Genomic DNA, 22,010 nt, shown 5'->3' on the forward strand with positions numbered 1-22,010 from the left:
CAGGAGGCCAGGGCCCTGGGCCAGGCTTGCTCCCCCTAGTCCCTCCAGCAGGCACCTCCTCTCCAGATCGACATCACCTGATTCCTGGAGGCCTGGGTTACTGACCAGAGCCCCAACTCCCTCACCACAGCCTGTTCTTACATCAGACCAGCTAGTATGAGTTCAGAGCTGAAGCGGGTGGAGAGAGAACACAGGGCTCTGTAAGAGTTATCGGCTCCCTGCTGCAGTGGGCCTTGTAGAAGACCCCCCAGAAATCTGCAGCTGCTGTAAGTCACTGGGAGGAAGCTGCAGTAGACATGTGTTTCCCAGCCTGGTAGATGCAGAGGGGTGTACAGGCCCCCGAGCGGGAGGCCCAAACATTCCCTTGGATGTGGCAGTGCAGGAATTCTAGCCAGCTCTGGGGCCCTGGGCAAGTCATTTAACCTCTCAGAACCCCACTCCTGGTCACCATGGGGCTCTTATGTGGATGCAATGAATGCCCCTGGCCTCGTATGTCCCATCAGTGGAAGCTTAGCATGGGTGGAGACCCCCGAGACTGAACTCAGTGGCGGGATCCAGCCTGCCCAGCTCTCCTACATAGACCCCAGAGCCAGCAGGGTGGGCTTCCTGGAGATGCAGGCACTCCTGCGGGCTGGGGAGCATGAGCAGGGGTCCCTTTGGGGAGGTGGAAGAGGCTGCGGTCAGTGGAGGCCATAGTGAGGCAGAGCTTGGGCAGAAAAGGCATGATGATCGGGGGATCTGAGACCCGACAGAGCCTGGACTGATGACACTGTAGCCACCTCCTCCAAGTGCCGTTCAGGCGGTGGAAGCTGACCTAGTGCTGGGCCCCCTGGTCCTGAGTGAGGCCTCGCCAGTCTTGGAAGCTGTACCCAAGGTAGCTTCATGTAAGGGCGCATCTAAGCACTTTTTTTTTGAGACGGGGTCTTGCTCTGTCTCCAGGCTGCAATTGGGTGGCACGATCACAGCTCACTGTAGCCTCAAACTCCTGGGCCCAAGTGATCCTCCACCTCAGCCTCACAAAGTATAGTAATTAGGCCTAGACTCACGGGCCGGTTTTTAAAATCTTAATAAATATCTGCTCATTCTGCTTCCCTGGCCAGCCGCACATGCCTGACATCTTTAGCCCTGGGCAGACATGTTTCTGGACTTGGATTCCATTTGTTCTGATGGGCTCCTCTCTCCAATGACCACATGTTACAGTATGTGGCTATTCTTACATTTTCTGTAAGACCTGAGGGTTAGTATATTGATGTCAAAGTTCTACTGCTGGTTTTCGGGCTGGAGTGGAATGTTTGGGTTAATTTAGTTCTTGGACATCTTGACAATATAGAAGCTTTCCCTCTGGGAGCGGTGATTCTGGGGCGCCCAGGTTTTGCATTCTGGTTTTATTGCTTGACTCGCTGCCACGGAGGAACGGCACCTCCACACGCCATGCCCAGAGATGTCCCACCTTATCTTTCCTAAATCAAATGAATGTTCTCAGCTGACAGCATATCATCAGTGCTGGTAAGGGACTCCTCCCCACAACCCGAGGATCAGAGTGGTGGGAGACAATAGAGCCCAGATCCGTACTGAGCTGCATTTTGCCCTTCCTGGCCTGCACTGTTGCTGGCGGGGCTGTGTCTGAGCCATCAGAGGGCATTGATTTGGGGAAGGGGTTGAGGCAGTGTTGGAGAGATGCCCCTAGCCTTCCCTCAAATCCTCATCCACCTAACACTTGGTCACCCAAGGGCCCCTGACTTCAGGCCGCCAGTTACCACTAATGAGTTGCTGCATGGCGGAACAAAGTGTAGGCCCTGCAGACTCGGGTTCGGTCGCTCCTCCTTCCAGTTGAAACCCTCTGCCCCTTCAGGTGATTCCAGCCTCATTCCTCCATGGGCCAAATATCCAAACAAAGGCCTGGACAGGGTCTTTATCAAGTGCCCAGAAAACACACACACCAGAAGGCTCTGCATGCCCCATGGCCTGCCAGAGGTAAGAGCCTCCCCTCAAAATGCACAGTCAGGTTCTTGCAGGGGTGAGGCGGAAGAAGAAAAGGTCCATCTCATTCTTTCAGCAGGAACCTAAACTTGAGGAAGAGAAGCCGGACCTAGTACATTTCTTGAAATCCAGGATACTTTATATAACTGGTTACAGAAGCGGGGTCACATGCGTAGCTGTTTTCCAACATCTTTCAATGGGCCACATAACATCCCACTGTACCTTCTTTGGTTTTATTTTTATTTTGTAAGGCCAGGGGCAGTGGCTCACACCTGTATCTCAACAGTTTCGGGGGCAAAGGCAGGAAGACTGCTTGAGGCCAGGATTTCGAGACCAGCCTGGGCAACACAGCAAGACCCTGTATGCAACGGAGAACAACTCTATCTCAAAAAAAATGTTCTTGAGTACAGTGACATGATCACAGCTCACTGTAGCCTCCAACTCTCAGGGTCAAGCGATACTCCCACCTCAGCAGCTGGGACTCCCAGAGCACACCACCACATCTGGCTGATGCCTTAATTTTTGGTAGAGATGCAGTCTCACTATGTTGCCCAGGCTGTTCTTGAACTCTTGGCCTCAAGAGATCCTCCCAATGCTACCTCACAATGCACTGGGGTTAGAGTCATAAGCCACCATGCAGCCCCTTCAAAATCTAACCATTCTTCAGGAGCTTCTTTTGGACCTCCTAGCTAGACTGTCATTGGCAAATACTAGTTTATTATTTTCCCACATTTATGTTAATGGATTTCCCATGTTTTATTTGTCTAGACTAGGGTTTCTCAACAGCTGGACTATTGATGTTTTGGGCTGGATAATTCTTCGTTATGGAGCTGTTTGTGCCTCGCAGGATGTTTATCAGCATCCCCAGCCTCCGCCTGCTACATGCCAGTAGCACTCCTCAGTGTGACAACCAAAATGATTTCAGATATTGTCAAATATCCCCAGGGAGGCAAAATCACCTCCAGTTGAGAACTGCTGACCTAAAAACCTCTGGAACAATGTTGGATCATGGTAATGTTAGCACATACTGCTCCTGACCTTAATGGGAATACCTCTGGCATCAAAGTATAGTAGTACCTGTATACTACTGTCTGGGCTGTTATTAGTACACTGTATTAGTCCATTCTCACACTGCTATGAAGAAATACCCAAGACTAGGTAATTTATAAAGAAAAGAGATTTAAATTGACTCACAGTTCTGCATGGCTGGAGGGGCATCAGGAAATTTACAATTATGGCAGAAGACACCTCTTCACAGGGCAGCAGGAGAGAGAAGGAGAGCAGAGCAAAGGGGAAAGCCTGTTATAAAACCATCAGATCTCGTGAGAACTCACTCACTATCATGAGAACAGCATGGGAGAAACTGCCCCCATGATTCAATTATCTCCACCTGGTCCCACCCTTGACACATGGGGATTATTGCAATTCAAGGTCAGATCTGGATAGGGACACAGAACCAAACCATATCATATCCTTTATATTAGTATATGGTATCAAAGTAGAATTTTCTTTCTTTCTTTCTTTTTTATTTTTCTTTGAGACAGAGTCTCACTCTGGCTCTGGCTGGAGTGCAGTGGCACCATCTCAGCTCATGGCAACCTCCGCCTCCTGGGTTCAAGCAGTTCTTGTGCCTCTGCCTCCCAAGTAGCTGGAACTACAGGTGTGTGCCACCATGCCAAGTTAATTTTGATTTTTTTTTAGTACACATGGGGTTCGACATGTTGGCCAGGCTGGTGTCAAACTCCTGGCCTCAAGCGATCCTACCACTTTGGCCTCCCGAAGTGCTGGGATTACAGGCGTGAGCAACTGCACCCAGCCTGAAGTATAATTTTCACAATGTGAAAAGCTTGACTTTCATACAGATAATGAAGGAATATGTATAAGATATTTTCTTTAGTTTCCAAGGGAGTCAGCAACACGATGAAGCTAGTGAATGAGCATTTTGAAAGACAGTGTCTGTAGTGCTCCAGGAAGGGCATTCCAAAATGCATTCTGAGATAGAGACAAAGCTTGTTAATATCCTATAGGGAAGCTGGGTGTGGTGGCTCATGCCTGTAATCCCAGCACTTTGGGAGGCTGAGGTGGGCCGATCACCTGAGGTCAGGAGTTCAAGACCAGACTAGCCAACATGGTGAAACTCTGTCTCTACAAAAGATACAAAAATTAGCCAGGCACAGTGCTGGGCGCTTGTAGTCCCAGCTACTTGGGAGGCTGAGGCTGGAGAATCGCTTCAACCTGGGAGATGGAGGTTGCAGTGAGCCAAGATCACGCCACTGTACTCCAGCCTAGGTGACAGAGAGAGATTCTGACTTAAAAAAAAAAATCATATTGGGACATAAAAATGTCATCTTTGGGAGTTGTCTTTTCTACTGGACAGAAATTTGTAAGTTAACATATATACATATTCTCCAGTATATTCATAACATACTCTCCTGTATATTGCCCTGCACTAGTGATTTTCAAACCATGGTCTCAAATTGGAAGCATCAACATCACCTGAGAAAATAGACACACAACGCTCAGGCCCCACCTCAGTTAGAAACTCTGGTGTGGGGCCCAGCAGCTGGTTTCACAAGCCCTACAAGTGATTATGATGCACTCTAATGTGTCAGGATCACTGCTCTAAATAGTTAAATAATCTTTAATTATAAAATAAGTATCTATGAAAAATGCTACAGTATGACATTAAAAGGGCACACCACCCACCATTAACTTTATTTTTGAATTTAAATATTTTGTCTGTCTGATGTTAAATTTGCTGTTTTGTTTTTCAAATACTAAGACAGTTTTCATCTCTTCCTAATTTTCTCTTTTCAAATAAAAAATGGTTTTCCAAATCTGTCCATTTTTCTCTTCTTTAACGTATTGATAGGATGAAATAAAAGTTGAACCATTCTTACTTTCCTGTTTTTTTTTTTTTTTTTTTGAGATGGAGTCTCACCCTGTTGCATGGGCTGACTGTAATGTAATGGTGTGATCTTGGCTCACTGCATCCTCCACCTCCTGGGTTCAAGCGATTCTTGTGCCTCAGCCTCCCGAGTAGCTGGAATTACAGGTACCCGCCAACATGCCCAGCTAACTTTTTTTTTCTTTTTTTAGTAGAGACGGGTTTTGCCATGTTGGCCAGGCTGGTCTCCAACTCCTGACCTCAGGTGATCTGCCTGCCTCAGCCTCCCAAAGTGCTAGGATTACAGGCATGAGCCACTGCGCCCAGCCTTTTTTTTTTTTTTTTTTTTTTTTTGAGATGGTCTCATTCTGTTCCTCAGGCTGGATGGAGTACAGTGGCGCCATCATGGCTCACCGCAGCCTCCACCTCCCAGGCTCAAGAGATCTCCCACCTCATCCTCTTAGGTAGCTGGGACAACATGTGTGCACCAGCACAAGCAGCTAATTTTTTTGTAGAGACCACGGTCTCCCTATGTTGCCCAAGCTGGTCTAGAACTCCGGGGCTCAAGCAATCCACCGGCCTTGGCCTCCCAAAGTGCTCTGATTATAGGTATTATGTTCTTAAAATGTTTCTTCAACATGGTATAAGATAATCTAGTAATTTAACATACTGTTGTTTTCAACAGGCTAGTGCTTGTGATTTGTAAAAGAACTCTTCAGAAATGAGTTCAATTTTGCCATGAATTGGGACACTTTCCATGTCTTTCTATTCCATAGAGCAGTTTATTTGTCATGAGCTCTGTCTTTTGAAAACTTGAAAGCCTGCAACAATCAAACCAGCTTCACCTGGTGCATGGGATGGGCATGGAATTGAGGAGAGAGCTCAAACTACAGTCAGCCCTCTGTATCCTCGGGTTCGGGATCCCTGGGTTTTACCAACTGTGCATCAAAAATACTTGGAAAAAGTAAAACAATATAAAACAAACATTTATAAATACTTTATAACAGGCATTTACAAAGCATTTACGTTGTATTAGGTATTATAGTAATCTAGAGATGATTTACAGTATACGGAAGGATGTGCATAGGTTATATGCAAATACTATGCCATATTATCTCAGGGACTTGAGCATCGGTGAATTTGGTATCTCTGGGGTCTTGGAACCAATATCCTGAGGTTACTAAGGGACGACTGTGTTCAATTTCTTCTCTGGTTATTAGTTTATTCTCTAATGTATTTTTGTCGTTGTTTTGTCTTTTCGTTTTGGCCTCTTGAAGTCAATGTCGGAAACTTAGTTGTTCTAGACTACCCATTAGCTCAAAGTTACCGGTAAGCAGACTACGACTGCAATCTAAGCAACCGATTTTTTCCCCATCAAATTAGCAAAAATTAAGCATCTATTAATGTTGAAGCTGTACGGCGTTTTCCTGAGCATGTTAATTATGACAGCCTTTTTTGTTAGGCACCTAGACGATTGATTCATCAAAATGAAATAAAATACCCATGCACTTGACGAAGTTATCTGGTTATTTCCTTATCTGCGTGCTGGTTATGTGAGGTCTACAGTTGATGAAAACTTACTGAGCTTTATATTTATAATAGGTACAATTTTCTGTATGTGTAGTATGTTTCAATAGTTTTTAAAATGTCTTCTGCCACAGCCCGCAGCTGTGTATAATGCTATTCACTTAACAGTGGAAAACATGGCAATGCCTGAATCCCCCTGGCTCCCGGGATCCTACTCCCTTAAGTTAAACAAATGAAATAACTTCCACTGTCTTTCCTAATGTCTTAATTCTGTCCTCAGTTAAACTGGTGGTGGGCGCTGGTTTTTTCCAGGGAAGGATTCTGGAAGACGAGGAGGAGAAGCCAGCATTTCGCCCCCGGCACCTCCAGTTGGCTGCGGTCCGCTGGCAGCCTCGCTGGAGCAGGCCCCGCCCTCGCAGAGGCCGTTAGTCCAAGTCAGGTGATCGTGGACTCCCCTGACCCGGCGGGACCGGAAAAAGGAATTCCCCGGTCCGGCTTCCCGGCCGCCATGGTGAGGACCCCAGGGGTGAAGCGAGGCAAGGGCTGCTGGAGCGGGAATGAGGAGGCGCCAGTGGCTCCGAAAACTGGGGGAGTTTGTCTGTACTAGTCTCTCCGCAAACACAGTGTGTGCGGGCCTGAGGGCTGTGGGTCCGCCAGAGAAAAGTCCACCACTACCCCTCTCCGGAGGCGGGGGCGGGGGTGGGGGGCGGGTAAGACAGAGCAGGCCGGCCGGCTTAGAGTCCCTGTGCTTCCCTGGGGGAAGGAAGGGCTCCCGCCTCCCGGGGCAGGAACTAGGGCTTGTCTGGAGCTGGGAGTCCTTTCAGGTCTTCCACAGCCCCAAGAGGACCTCCCAAGGACACCCCCTTCCCCAGCCCTGCTGTGGGACTTAGACAAGGTGCTTAGAATCAGGCTCACTCTTGCACACTGTTAGGAAGCCCCTCTGCTCTTTCCAGAGCCAGGAAGTAGTAGTTCTGCGGTTGAGACTTATTCTTCCTTCCTTCCTTCCTTCCTTCCTTCCTTCCTTCCTTCCTTCCTTCCATCCATCCATCCATCCATCCATCCATCCATCCAGTCCATCCATCCGTGCTTTCTAAGCGCCTAGTCTATACCATGAAGTGTGCTAGGCACTGGGAGGACTTGAGCTGCCCAGGGAAGGGGAAATCGGAGGCTTGAATTGGAAGTCATAGTTAAGGCTCCAGGGGCAGAGACCTAACCGTGCCTTGTGTGTGGTGCTAAGGGGGCTCCCTGAGGATGCTATTAACCTTAAAGGCGGATGGCAGGAGCTGGCTGGCCGAAGTACAGTTTGTGTACCAGGGGTTGGGAGGCAAGGGTGGGAGGCGTGTGTCTTCAGACAGGGAACAGTATGTGCAGAGACTTCAGGTGAGAGAGAGCATGGCTCCCTAGAAATGAATGCATATTCCTATAGCTGGGAGAGTATCATCTGGAGGTGAGAGAGAAATGAGGCTGGACAAGTAAAGACCAAATCTTCCTGGCTCTTGGATCACCACAATCAAGATAATGAACATATCCACCCACCCCCAAAATTTCCTTGTGTGAGGGGCTATTTTAGGAAGTATGATCAAGAAGGGCCAGCCTAGCCAGGTGCAGTGGCTCAGGCCTGTAATCCCAGCACTTTGGGAGGCTGAGGTATGTGGATGACCCGAGGTCAGGAGTTCAAGACCAGCATGGCCAACGTGGTGAAACCCTGTCTCTACTAAAAATACAAAACAGCCAGGTGTGGTGGCACATGCCTGTAGTCTCAGCTACTTGGGAGGCTGACGCAGGAGAATTGCTTGAAGCTGGGGAACGGAGGTTGCAGTGAGCCAAGATTGTGCCATCGCATTCCAGCCTGGGAAACAGAGCAAGACTCCAATTTTCAAAAAAAAAAAAAAAAAAAAAAAAAAAGAGGGGGCTGTTCTGATGAGATGTCACTTGAGCAGAGAGTGGAATGAAATAAAGGATAGCAAGCCACACAGAGAGTGCAGCAGGCACGGCAGTGGGAGCAAGGCTGGTGTCCCCGAGCAGCCCCAGGGAAGCCGGAGTGGCTGGACTTGTGTGGGTATGGGGAAGAGGAGAGAGAGGTCACTCATCTGTGTGAGGCAGAGGACTTTGTTTTATCCCCTGCTGTACCCCCAGCACTTAGAGTGGGAGCTAGCACAGAGAAGGCGCTTGATTGATGTTTGCTGAGCAGACAAAAATGCCTGGAGTAGACCTCAGAGCAGGGTTTGGTGGCAGGGTGGGTCAGGGAGAGAGTTCACTCAACAGCCTGGTGATAGCAGAGAACAAGTGGCCAGAGGGTATCCATCTATGATGGGGACCAGGGGTCCCTGCTGGGCAGCAGTGTGGGAGACACACGGATCCTGGCCACACCTCAGTCCTCCCTCCAGCCTGATTACCTGCCCCCCTCCCTTGCAGAGGTTTCGGTTCTGTGGTGATCTGGACTGTCCCAAGTGGGTCCTGGCAGAGATCAGCACGCTGGCCAAGATGGTTGAGTGCACAGGGTCTAGTCTGGGTGGAGGAGGGGTGCTGGGGCTGGGGATTGTGGGTGTAGATGATGGTGAGGTTTTTCTGGGGTTAGGGCCTCAGTGCTCTCAGCCTGTGCTAGCATGCCTTGTGACCTTGATCAGCGGCTGGCCTGCTCTGAGCCAGTCCCCAGGAAGGAGGGGTGAGGTTCGCCAGCCTGGCTGATGTAAGGAATTCCCTTCCAGTCCTCTGTGAAGTTGCAGCTGCTCTGCAGCCAGGTACTAAAGAGCTGCTGGGACAGGGGAATGATGTGAGTACAAGACCCAGCACCCCATTGTCCCATGACCTTATGACCCCCAGTGCCCTGAAGCTCTGCGCTAGGCCCGGGGAGATGGATGACCCAGCCTGTCAACCTCTCTAGGCACCTCCCATACTTCTTTCCAGCCTGTCTGTTCCTTATTGCAGGATCCAGGCTGGGGTTGAGGGGCTGGTGAATAGGGTACTGGCACCCCCTGAAGGTCTCCTTTCCCCATAGTATGAGAAGATCCTGAAGCTAACAGCTGATGCCAAGTTTGGTGAGTACCCCGCTGAGTCCACAGGCCCCAGGCAACCCTGGGACCTTGGCCTGCTGCCTGGTACAGAGGCCCCCCCGCTCCCACCCCTCCCAGCAGCATCCTTAACCTGCCTTCCCTAGTGGAGGAGCATAAGGGAAAGAAAGACAATGACAGTCCCACCTTCCTGTCCTCTGCCAGCTCCTGGTGGAGCAGTAGCAGTGCCCATAGCTCCAGGAGGCCTCAGGGCTTTGAGCTGAAGTTAATAGGGCAACAGGGAGGTGACTGGTGCCACAGTGACACCCCCTGTCCCACCCACGGGTCCCTCAGAGTCTGGCGATGTGAAGGCCACAGTAGCAGTGCTGAGTTTCATCCTCTCCAGTGTGGCCAAGCACAATGTCGATGGCAGATGCTTGTCCAATGAACTGCAGCAGCTAGGGCTGCCCAAAGGTATAGGTTGTGGGTGGGCAGCTGGGCAGCCTGTGGACCAAGGGCTGCTAGAGAGGGGGCCAGGCCCTGTGACCCCAAGGTGTACCCTGCCCTGTCTGGACCAGGAACCCAAGCCCAGCCCCCACCTGCTACCTCCAGAGCTACTCCATTCTACCCCCAGAGCACGTGGCCAGCCTGTGCCGCTGTTATGAGGAGAAGCAAAGCCCCTTGCAGAAGCACTTGTGGGTCTGCAGCCTACGCAGTAATTATGACACCAGCCAGGGTCCAGGCTCATTCTAGAAGATGCAGGCAGCATGCAAAGTGCATGGAGAGTCCAGGGAGATGGCTTAACCATGGTCACATACGAAGCAGCTGCAGAGCTGGGACCTGGCCCTGGGTGTCCTGACTCCGTGGACTCTGTGATGTGTATGTACATGATCAGACCTTGCCCTTTTCTTCTGGCTGACCCTTCCTTAGTTGCCCATGCCCCATATGTGAGCACCTTGCTCATTCTCATTCCTCCCTCTCTGAAGTGTGGTCCCTGGCAGCACAAGTGGCAGAAGGGGCAGCAGAGACTGTGGACCCCTCAGCTGCACCTAAGACCTCTGTGTGGTCTAGCTAGTGTGCTGGGGGAGGCCTTTGGCCACCATTTCCCCCTCTGTAAATGAGACTGATACCTGTGGCATGGAGGGCGGGAGGCCGGTGTGAGTTCCAAGCACTTGGCACCATGCCCCTGAATGAGCATGGACATGGAAGCAGGGGTGTTCCTTGACTTTATGCACCTTGGGGATGGGCATGGGGCTCTCTGTGTGGGTTGACAATGCATTGCTTTCCTCCACTCCACCTCTGTCCCAGCCCTGCAAGTCCAGTCCTTGGGGGTCCAGGAGGGAAGAAGCCCCTGGCTATGTGACCTCGGGTTGATGCCTGGCCCTCTCTGGCTCTGAGTTCCTGGGAAAGTCAGCACCCAAGGCACGCCCTGAAGTTTAGCACCCTGACAAGAAGGACGGGGACACTGGGATCAGACCCAAACCTCTGGCCCCAAATCCCGCAGCCCCAGCTGGAGAATGAGGAGATGCTAGGCTTGGGTGGGGAAATCAGGGATGTAAAGAGGCCTGCTCACCCCTCAGCCTGGCTCAAAGGCTCAAGACATCAAAGGGTAAGTTTGCCCCTCTGGAAGAAGCCTGGGCCGAGCCAGACACTCACCAGCACAATGGTGGCTGTGACGAGCAGGAGGCCCAGGATGAGGAGAGCCACGGCATAGCTGGAGATGGAGGTGTCCAGCGGGCTGGAGGATTTGGGGCTAGGAGTGCCTAGAGCAGAGCTAGAAGGCTATGACCAGGCAGGGCCCTGCCTCCCAGACTTCTGAGAAGGCAGAATCTGGGCCCAGAAGGTGCTGCGGGACCAGAGAGCTGGGGCTAGGAGCACCTTGGAGGGCTCCATGAGGAGGGGAGGCGGGCCTCAGATCAGGGCATGCGGAGGCAGCAAGCCCAAGGGAGGAGGCAGATGGACAGAGGGAGGGGGCCTGCAGAGGGAAGGAGGTACTGACCAAAGTCTGGGATGACTGTGTCTACCAAGAGGCCGTCTGGCCCTCTGCCTCCCACAGGATGTGCAGACCCTGGCATGCACAGACCACATGAGGGCTCGGACTGGCGCCACCCTGAAGAAGGTGGCACCCACTCTGTCAGTCAGTGGGCCCGGTCTGGTGAGAGGATTATCACACACGTCAGGGGGCTGGGCAGCCTTGGGGTACTAGGGGAGGTCATCTCTTCCAGCCTCCTGTCCTCAACTCCAGAACCCTGGTTGGAGCCCTGGGTCACTCAGGAGCCACCGGAATTCCTCCACCACCACTTGGTCAAAGTTCTGCAGAGGTCTGAGGATGAGGGTCAGCTCGGGGGTTGGGAGAGGATGAAGAGGGTCACAGCTCTACCAAACAAAGCCTCATTCCTTGTGGAGTCTGTACCACCCCTCTGCTGCCAACTTCGGGCTGGCCCAGCCCTGCAGAGTACATACCCAAAGGCATCAGTAGCAGTTCCTCTCATGCTGGTCTCTCCCCAGGGCCTCCTCTGGAGCCTGGTACCACAGATCTCAGGGTGGGAGGTACAGCTCAGTCTCCCTTCCCCCTCATGCCCCTCATAGGGGCTTTGTCCACCAAGGCCCCTGACTGCTAGGGGACCCACACCCACGGCCTCCCTCTTTCTGACTGCTGGCCCTTCCACAGCCTGGATACTTGAGCCCTGGGCAGAGGGGTAACGATCCCAGGACTGTCTTTGCAAGCGGAGAGGCTGCTTGGCACGAGACCCTGACTCCTTGGGTTGAGCTCAGCAGCAGGTGTGTCACCAAGGCCCCCTGGGCAGAAGGGGCTCAGCCCTTAGGGCTCATCACTTGCCATACCTGCATGTTCCTGCTAGGCATCCACCCTGGGGACCCAGCTTTCCCCCTGCCCCCAGCTGCTGGCAGCCCCCTCTTGACTCCTCCAGGGTCCTGGAGGTCACACCAGGTAGCATCCAGCAGCTGGGAGGAGCTCTTGGTGTTTCTGCATTTTTTTAAATTAAGCTCCCTTGGGTGGGAGGGGCTACAGACTGAACGGAGACTGCAGGCCACCCCTTCCCCACCCCCTGGCTGGGTGGGCTTCCAGCTCAGGAGTCTGACTGGAAGGATGGGACTGTCCTGTCACAGAGGCAGGTCTGAGTAGTCCAGGCCCAGTTTTACCCTCCAGCAGGGCCCCTCCCATTCGTTTGTCCAGCTGGCTTTGCGCAAAGCACAAGTGATGTCTATGTGGACTGTGTCCCCTGTCCCCAAGGGGAGTATGGCTCCAGTCCTGGCCTGGAACTCATAGACCTTATAATTAGAGGCCACATTCTAATTGGCCTCTAATTGGCAGGGGGGACCAGCATGGTTTGCCCACAGCCAGGGCATGGGCAGCCCATGTTGGCAGCCCCAGACCTGACACCACAGCTCCCGTGTCCCCTCTCCACTTACGTCCTGCACATCACCTACACTACGTGCTGTCTCTGATGAATCCAAGCTGTCAGCTTCTGTCAGCTTGTCTGGGAAGTCACACTGACCGTAAGGGCAACGGTGCAGCCTGAGTTGGGGGCTAAGTGGGAATGGGCCTGATGTGGGGTGGGGGAGGCAAGTGTCTGGTGCCTCTCTGCTTATCTTCCCTTCTCCCTTGCCCACAAAGGAGGCATCTTCTCCATGTCCCTCTGCCACCCCGGGGACATAAAATACATAAAATACTGCCCCAGGTCTGTCTTCCCTTGGACATAGCCCACCTACCTTCCTGTGGGACTCAGGGCTTTGTTTTGTCCTGTGGCCCACATGAGAAGCAATTATCCCTGCTCTGCTCAGCTGAAAGAGGACAAACTGAGGCAGAGCAGGGGAACAACTCTGTCATAGTCTGGCTGTTAATGGTAGAGTCAAGACCAGCCCTTCCCTGAGTGTCAGGTCCAACGGACACTGTATTAGTCCGTTTTGCGTTGCACTAGAGGAATACCTGAGACTGGCTTATTTATTTATTTTTGAGATGAAGTCTAGCTCTGTTGCCCAGGCTGGAGTACAGTGGCATGATCTCAGGACGCTGCAACCTCCACCTCCTGGGTTCAGGCTACTCTCCTGCCTCAGCCTCCTGAGTAGCTGGAATTATAGCCATGCACCACCATGCCTGGCTAATTTTTTGTATCTTTAGTAGAGACAGGGTTTTGAGATGAAGTTTTGCTCTTGTGGCCCAGGCTAGAGTGCAATGGTGTGATCTCAGCTCATTGCAACCTCTGCCTCCCAGTTCAAGCAATTTTCATGCCTCAGCCTCCCAAGTAGCTTGGATTACAGGCATGCACCACCATGCCCACCTAATTTTGTATTTTTAGTAGACAGGGTTTCACGAGGTTGGCCAGGCTGGTCTTGAACTCCTGACCTCAAGTGATTCACCCACCTTGGCTTCCCAAAATGCTGGGATTACAGGCGTGAGCTACCACTCCTGGCCCTGAGACTGGGTAATTTATAAAAGAGGTTTATTTGCCTCACAGTTCTGCAGGCTGTACAAGCATCTGCTAGGCTTCTGGTGAAGCCTCAGGAAGCTTTTACTCCTGGCGGGAGGCAAAGAGGGAGCAGACGTGTTGCATGGTGAGAGAGGAAGCAAGAGAGGGGAGGCATCAGGCTATTTTAAACAATCAGCTCTCCAGAGAACTAATAGAAAACTCACTCACTGAATCACTTGAACCTGGGAGGTGGAGGTTCCTGTGAGCCGAGATTGCACCACTGCACTTCAGCATGGGCTGTGAACGAGACTCTGCCTCAAAATAAATAAAAAATGAAAAATAAAATAATAAAACTCACTCATTACCATGGGGAGGGCACTAAGCCATTCATGAGGGATCCCCCACCATGACCCAACACCTCACACTATAGGCCCCACCTCCAGCATTAGGGATCATGTTTCAACATGAGATGTGGATGGGACAAGTATCCAAACTATGTCAGAGGCCTCCCCCTCCCTCTCATCAGAGTCTTCTGTCCTCAGTTCAGGTGCATGCTGGCCTCCATGCCTGGCTTCCTAGGAAATCATCTTGGCCCCAAGGGGTCAGGCAGGGCCACTAGGCTGAGGGTTGGAGCCCTACCTCTCCTAGTCCCAGCCTGGGTCTCCATCACTGGCTAGCCCACTCTGCTTGCTGCGTTCTCTCCACACCTGTTCCCTGCAGCCCAGGGGTCAGTCTGGGTGCAGGCCTGGGTACAGGTCCAGAAGCAGACTCTGCACCCGCCGAGCTCATACCTCCTGTGCACCACGGCAGCCAAAATGCACCAGCATGGCCAGGAGCACTGGCTTGTCCCTGTAGTATCAGTGTTTTGGGAGGCTGAGGTGGAAAGCTCTTGAGACCAGCCTGGGCAACATAGCCAGACCCTGTCTCTACAAAAAATAAAATTGGGCATGGTGGCATGCGTCTGTGGTCCCAGCTACTCAGGAGGCTGAGGTGGGAAGATCGCATGAACCCAGGAGGTCAAGGCTGCAGTGAGCTATGATTGCACCACCACACTCCAGGCTGGGCAACGGAGCAAGACCCTGTCTCTAAAACAAGAAACAAAGTGCACCAGTGTGTGGATACCAGCTTCTCCTGGTGTGTGGACCTGACCGTACTTGGCCCCATCGGTGAGTAAGAGGCTGCCTGCTGTCTTCCAGAACATTCCCAACACTACACCTGTGTCCCTCCTGCATGCTCTGGGAGGCTTTGTGAGGGGACCTGTCACCTACCTCTCTGACTGCCCTAAGGCCCAGCTCAAACCTTACCTGCACCTGAGAACCTTTTTCTGAAGAGTCTTTCCCCCAGCCACAGGCCCCCTCATTTCAGAGCTTTTGGTGGGGTGAGTACAAGGATCGACTCTCTGCTACCAGCCTGGGAGGAATTGTCCCCAGGGTTGGGTCTCTGGATGGCATATGAGGGTCTAGACCAGGACCCAGATGCCTGTAACCTGAAGGGCAGGACTTTGGCTGCCCCAGCTTCACAGAGCCCCTCATCCAACCTGACCTTCCGGTACAGGCCCAACCCCTGCATCCTTTGGTCTTGGTCCCTACTGGGAACTCTGGTTACCCTGGCTTACCTACTTTGACTCCAAAGGTAATGCTGACATCTCCCGTGAGACACAGTAACAGACTGCGACTAATGTAGGGTTACCTGGCTCAGAGTCACCATGGCCAGGCAGAGCTCAGGTCCTAGCCTTGTTCAACCTCTGCCTCCCAGGTTCAAGTGATTCTCCTGCCTCAGCCTCCTGAGTAGCTGGGACTACAGGTGCATGCCACCACGCCTGGCTAATTTTTTGTAGTTTTAGTAGAGGTGGGGTTTCACCGTGTTAGCCAGGATGGTCTTGATCTCCTGACCTCATGATCTGCCCACCTCAGCCTTTCAAAGTGCTGAAATTACAGGTGTGAGCCACCGTACCCAGCCTCGCCAATGCCCTTCTATCTCTGGTGCCCTGCAGGGTCTACTTTGGAGCACCTGGAGCCCAAGAAGCTGCCCCTCACCTTTGTGATCCCAGGAACCCCCTCCCTGATCATGAAGAATGCAGACCCAAACCCACTGTGGTGCCTGAAGGAGCAGGGTCAGCCTCTGCCTCCCACGGCCTCTCTGATGGTGAGGATGTTATCCCAGCAGCGAGAGCTGGGAGCAGAATCAGGAGGATGGGGGGTTTTCTCTGTGGGTAGCTCTGGGCTCCAGGGGGGAGCCCTCTTAACCTGGCCCTTCCCCTGTGACTCTCCTTGGCCCCAGGCAAAGAAAGCAGCTTGCCTGGGGTCACCTGTCAGATAGGGACAGAGAGGGACCTGTGTTATTTCTCACCCAGCTGCAGCTCCCCCTCCCCCCGACTCCTTCCCCCAGGTGATAGAGAACAGGGCATGCTGTGCCCTGTAGAAGAGTTCCCTTTCCTTCTGGTGAGGGATGGGAACCGGCTTGGGGCAGGAGGGATGAGGGTTCTGGGGGCTCTCCCATCCCGGCCTCACATTTGAAGATTGCCATCTGGGTGGCAGCATGGTTTAGGCTCGACAAGGCGGCCCCTAGGTTTATAGCCTGGCCTCGAGCAGGATGCTGCCATGCCACCTTCTCTTCTGTGCATCCTGAACTGGCACCCTACTTAGTTAAATGTCCTCAGGCCTCCTGCACCTTGGGCATTGCCCCCACTCCCTGCCCAGACACAGCTGTCCTTGTCCTGGACTAATCTTCAGAGATTCTTGTTCAGCCCACAGCTTTGCTGGACATCACAGGCTGGGCCAGGCCCCCTGCCCAGCACTAACATCTCTTTGTGAGTCTCAACCAGACTGAGCTGCAGCTTCAGGGTCAGGGTAGGCGCTGAATTAATTGATGTGACCCAGGACAAGGGGGTTTATTGATGGTGTCATATCTGCTTAAATTCTTGGCCTCTATGGTCTCTTTGGGGCAGGATACCCCTCTGTCCCATGCTTAGGTGCCCACATGTGGCCACAGGTGCCTTTCCTACCACCATCCCTACTGCAGGCCGGTGTCCAGGCACCTGTGGCTCCAGGCAGAAGGCTGAGTGCAGAGCCAGGCCTGGGTGGATGTTCCACAGGGGCTGCAGGAGCTGACAGCCCTGGCCACCCAGCCCGTGGCCTTCCATTCCCCTTCACCGTGGCTGACCCTTCATCCACCATCCTTCCAGGAGCCAGGCTTGGGCCCAAACTGACTTTTGCCTGCCCCTAGTCTCCCTCGTGTTCTTGGCTGAGCGTGATGGTCTTGTCCATTTCCTTGATTATCCTCAATCAGAGGTTTATAGAGCCACTTGGGGGACATCACATCTCCTGTCTACCAGGTCCTCACCAGAGACAGGACTGCCTTGGCCCGGGCCTGGGATACTCAGGGGTCACACTCGCCTGTTGGGACCTAGCTTCAGCGGCTTCAGTCTGGGCAATGGCCTGATGGGCGGCTGCCCCTTCTCCTCTGCTTTGGGGAGGCAGGAGAGGAAAGTCAGGCAGGAGATCTGCTTCCTGCCCACCTGAGGCTGGTTGGAAGCAGGACACCCACCTGTGCCTGTCTCACCTTGCTGCAGGTGCGTCAGAGGCTGAACCCCTCTCCTGATCTCCTGCAGGTGCAGATTCCAGGTTTACAGTAGGTGTTGGAGTGAGCTCCAGAGCTCTCCTGGCCCTAGGAAACCCTGGGCTCCATGAAGCCTTGGCCTAGCCAGATTGTTTCCCACACTGTCACTCCCCACTGTCACCTCCCCAAACATGGGGCTGCATGCTGTGTGCCCTGGGTGGGACATTGGAAGGAGTTCCACCTTCCAGGTTTGGATCACAGTAAAGCCTATGCCATGGGGATGTGCTGGCCGAGACAGATGGGGTTGAACCAGCCCTGTCACGTTGGCCTTGGGCAAGTCACATGTGCCTTGCGTCCCTTTCCCCAGCAGCCAGAAGGGGATAATAGGACCTATTTCACCCATAGCCAGCGCTCACTTGTTAACGGTAACTGAGTCCCAGAGAAGGTGCAGGCAGAGCCATCGAGGCAGCACTGCAGCTGGACCTGGTCTGAGTCCCTGCTCCTGGCTGTGAGATGTGTCTCTCCCTCTGTTTATTCATCTGAAGGACAGGGCTGTGCTGTTCTGGGGTCACTGTGACAATGCAGCTGGCCTGTGTGAGTTGGTGGTGGCCTCCTGAGGTGGTTTGAGGTGGGCTGGAGGTGTGTCTGGAATGACCCTCACCCCCACGGGGAAGACCCACTTAGGGAAGACTCATGTGTCTGTATGGAAGAACCCATGTTCCCCACCTCTCAGCTGTCCTCTGTCCCTTCCCAGCCCCCTCTGCTGTTCTGTAGGCTCTGGCAGTTGTCATCTCGCTTGGTGGCTGTCTGGCTGGTCCACTCTTCCAGGTGGACCCTGTCTCCTCACGTGGTGCAGGTACCATTGCGCCACCTCCAGACAAGCCACACTAGCCCCAGGGCCTCCTTTCTCTGGTACCCAGCCCCTGCCACTAGGTATGTGCCCCCTCCCTAAAGCCCGCTGTGTTCACCAGCTGTGTTTGAACTCTGTCTCTGTGCAAGGCCTCATGCAAAGCCTGAAACAGCCTGGCTTGTAGAGGGCCAGGAGACCAAAGCTTGAAGACAGAGTGATGGTCTCCCAGAGCCCACTTAGCCTGAGCCCCAGGGCTGCGTCCATGCTGGTCCTGGCTCCAGTGGGCCAATTCTCTCCCATGACATCTGTAAGGGCTCCTGTGGTGATGGAGGTGGCTGGAGAGAACAGGCTGCCATAACCCTCCCTCCCTGAGAAGTCCCAGTGGGGAACATTTTAGGCATCAGGGCATCCTGGGGGGCATCTTCCAGGGACCCCTCCTACACCCTGCCCTGCCCTGGCTCTCTAGTCAGAAATTGCATTTCCTTGGACAGCGGGGCTGACCCAGGACAAATGCATCTATTAGGCTGGTCTTCAGGGTGCTGGGGTGGGGGCAGGGGCGCTTCATGGATAGGAAGGAGAGGCCTGTGTGTTCCAGAAGTACAGAGGAACCTGGTGCCAGCCACAGTCAACCCCGATGTGATGATCTTTCTACCCACCCTCTTTGATGTCTTGGTGCTGGCTGCTGTCCTTGGCCAGGTAAGCTCATGGTCTGCGCTCCTGGGGTCCCCTCACTGGGCCTGCCCACTGCCTGCAGGTAGGGGAGCCTACGGGCCAGGACTGTCCTTGGCTTCCCCCTTCCAGATCGTGGGTTCAAAGACCATTCCTGGGTTCCACCACCACCAAGCCTCAATGGTGTCCTGATGGGCGCAGGAGCTGCTGGGGCTTTCTAGGTTAAGACCCTTGCCTATCCCGGTGTTCCCCCCCTGCAGTAGGGGGGCTGCAGGGGTCAGCCTCAGTCTCTGCCCTGGGAGCTTGCCTTACCTTGCCCCAGCAGCCCCACAATGCCCTGGAAGACCCCCCCCACACCCAGTGGCTCTGACCCACTGTAGAGCAGCCAGGGCCCCCGTTGCTCACACCCTCTGGCCTGAGGCTGACTGGCATTGTGGCTGGGTTTGGGGGTCAGGGTTGGGGGTGGGCCTTACCCTCAGCAGCTCCCAATCCCACTCTGACCCCTTTTCAATCTTCCTCCTCTTGTGGGCTCTACCCTGGGACCCTCCCAGCTCCTCACACCGGATGACTTTCTAAATATCCAGAAATCACTTTTTAAAATACCAGCTTCGGGGCTAGGAGTGCCTAGAGCAGACCAAGAAGGCTATGGCCAGGCAGGGCTCTGCCTCCCAGATATCTGAGAAGGCAGAATCTGGGCCCAGAAGTTGCTGTGGGACCAGAGAGCTGGGGCTAGAAGCATCTGGGCGGGCTCCGTGAGGAGGGGAGGCAGGTTTCAGATCAGGGCATGCAGAGGCAGTGAGCCCGGGGGAGGAGGCAGGTGGACAGATGGAGGGGGCCTGCAGAAGGAAGGAGGTACTGACTGAGGTCTGGGATGACCATCTCTACCAAGAGGCCCTCTGCCTCCCCCAGGATGTGCAGACCGTGGCGCACACAGTCCCACATGAGAGCCTGGGCTGGCACCGCCCTGAAGAAGGTGGCACCCACTCTCGTGGTCAGTGGATGCAGCCTGGTGGGAGGATCATCCCACTTCAGGGGGCTGGGCAGCCTGAGTGGCCTAAGGGAGGTCATCTCTTCCAGCCTCCTGCCCTCAACCCCAGAACCCAGGTCTGAGCCCTGGGCCACCCAGGGCCACCCTGGACCCACCAGAATTCCTCCACCACCACTTGATCAAAGTTTTGTAGAGGTCTGAGGACAAGAGTCAGTTGGGGGATCAGGAGAGGATGAAGAGGGTCACAGCTCTACCAAAGTCTTTTCCAGTCATCCCCCATCTTCCCGAGGCCTCTTCCCCGACCCCCCTACTTCATCCCGCCACTTCACCCATCTCATCAGCTGCCCCTGAGGTGCCCAGAAGTCAGGGCTGGTTTTGTCCTCCAAAGCCTTGGTGTAGTGCTGGCCCAGGATCTGTAGCCAAACTTCATACAGCACCAGCTCTGCCTTCTCCTCTAGAGAGATGGGGTAGAGGTGGCATCAGCCTGCTCTCCCTCTCCTGGAAGCCCTGGGGTGGGACGCGCACCCAAGCTCTAATGCTCCATCCAGGGGTCAGCTGCTGCTGGTCTAAAAACAAGATTTCTTGCTGCCTGTTTTTGTGTGACCCATGAGCTAAGAATGGCTTTTACATGTTTAAATGGTTGAAAACATGGAAAGTAGAATTGTATCTTGTGACACATGAGAAGTACGTGACATGCAAACTTCCACGTCCATAAAGAAAGGTTTCTGGGAACGTGGCCATGCTCATTTGTTGACATGTTGTCTAGGGCTGCTTTCTTGCTGCAGGGGAGGGTTTGAGTATGTAGTGATGGAGACTCAGTGGCCTGCAGAGCCTTAAAGAGTTTCCATCTGGCCCTTTACAGAAAATGCTTGCTACTCCCTGCACTGATCCATCTAATGGAATACGCTGCTCACTCCGAGAGTTGATCCTAATAGGAAATGTTGCTGACCATTTAACAGATGCTGCTTTTATGTTTTATTTTGTCGCTTCTCTGGTGGGAGACATGTAAGAAAATTAACTCCCTGGGAGGAGGTCATGGTGGGAATTGTGGCCATCAATGGTGAAGCCTCTTTAAGAGGATGTGTGGGGAGCTCTACCGTCTGCTGAGGGAGTTGTGATGGGCCCTCTGTGCTGAGGAATGAAGAGGGAACATAGCCTGTGTGGTGGGAACTGGCTTTCTGGGGAGCAGAAGAGATGGTAGTTTGGGTCTGTGTAGGCAGAGGCCCAAACCAATCTGGTCTCTGGGGTGGGCGGCAGGGAGAGTAGCTGTGTAGAAGTGGGTGCGAGGGCAGAGCCCGAAGGAGGGCACCCCTGACCACACTCCCAGGAGGCTGCGGTGGTGGGGGTGGGGCAGCACTGTAGGAGGACCAGTGCCTTCTGTGGCTTTGGGGTCCTTGGAGAGCAGCTGTGGGCTGTGCATACCTGGAGGGGACTGATTTGACCCAGCACTCTCCTAACTTGGGTGTGGACCAGCTCTCCCTGTTAGGATGGCACGAACTTGCAGAAGTCATCCTATCAGGAGGCCCCAAGAGGAGATATGGGTTTCTTGCAGCCCCTGCACTGGGGCAGAGCTGAGGGTTTTTGCCTCTGACTTGGTGGGACAGATCTTGTCATGCATATGAGAACTCAGTGAGGTCCTGGGCAATCAGGGACGTGACGGGACCCTCTCATCCCTCTGATCTTGACTGCTTGTCGCCTATGTCCAGCTCCTTGCTGAAACTCTATGCCCCATTCCTCTCTGTGGCCCCAACACATGAGCGAGTATTGTCTGAAGAAAATTCTGCCCATTCTCTAGAAGGGAAACACCGAGGTTTAGAGAGGGGAAGAGCCTGATGGCCCAGAGACACACAGGGATCACAGGCCTAGTAAAAACACAAAAATTAGCTGGTGCACATGCCTATAATTCCAGCTACTAGGGGCGCTGAGGCACAATAATTACTTGAACCCAGGAAACAGAGGTTGCGTGAGCCATGATCTCACCACTGCACTCCAGCCTGTGCAACAGAGACACTCCACCTTGTCTCAAAAAAATAGTTAAAACCCCTTTGTCCAGTGTAACCTTTTTCAAAATATATACTCAAACGTAGAAAAGTCTAGAAATGTCACCAATGGTAATTTCAGGAAAGAATTC

At 53.3% G+C, this 22,010-nt stretch overlaps 1 long non-coding RNA gene and 1 pseudogene across 6 annotated transcripts; both read left to right on the plus strand.

Moving 5' to 3' along the window:
• Positions 1–1,960: 1,960 nt before the first annotated feature.
• LOC110740364 lies at positions 1,961–11,859 on the plus strand (annotated as a pseudogene).
• A 2,955-nt stretch (positions 11,860–14,814) lies between these two features.
• On the plus strand, positions 14,815–21,825 carry LOC103881339. Of its 6 annotated transcripts, none has more exons than XR_004181843.1 (4): positions 14,815–14,980; positions 15,808–17,966; positions 18,372–18,918; positions 20,742–21,825. It is a non-coding gene; the product is annotated as an uncharacterized LOC103881339 (long non-coding RNA). The 6 variants fall into 6 exon arrangements; XR_004181842.1 differs by lacking the exon at positions 20,742–21,825 and adding an exon at positions 18,127–18,228 and having other exon boundaries at positions 18,818–20,611; XR_004181846.1 differs by lacking the exon at positions 20,742–21,825 and having other exon boundaries at positions 15,808–17,444; positions 17,778–17,966; positions 18,372–20,611.
• The last annotated feature ends 185 nt before the right edge of the window (positions 21,826–22,010 follow it).

The sequence above is a fragment of the Papio anubis genome, unplaced genomic scaffold, assembly GCF_008728515.1.
Source record: "Papio anubis isolate 15944 unplaced genomic scaffold, Panubis1.0 scaffold818, whole genome shotgun sequence".
Classification (NCBI taxonomy): Eukaryota; Metazoa; Chordata; class Mammalia; order Primates; family Cercopithecidae; genus Papio; species Papio anubis.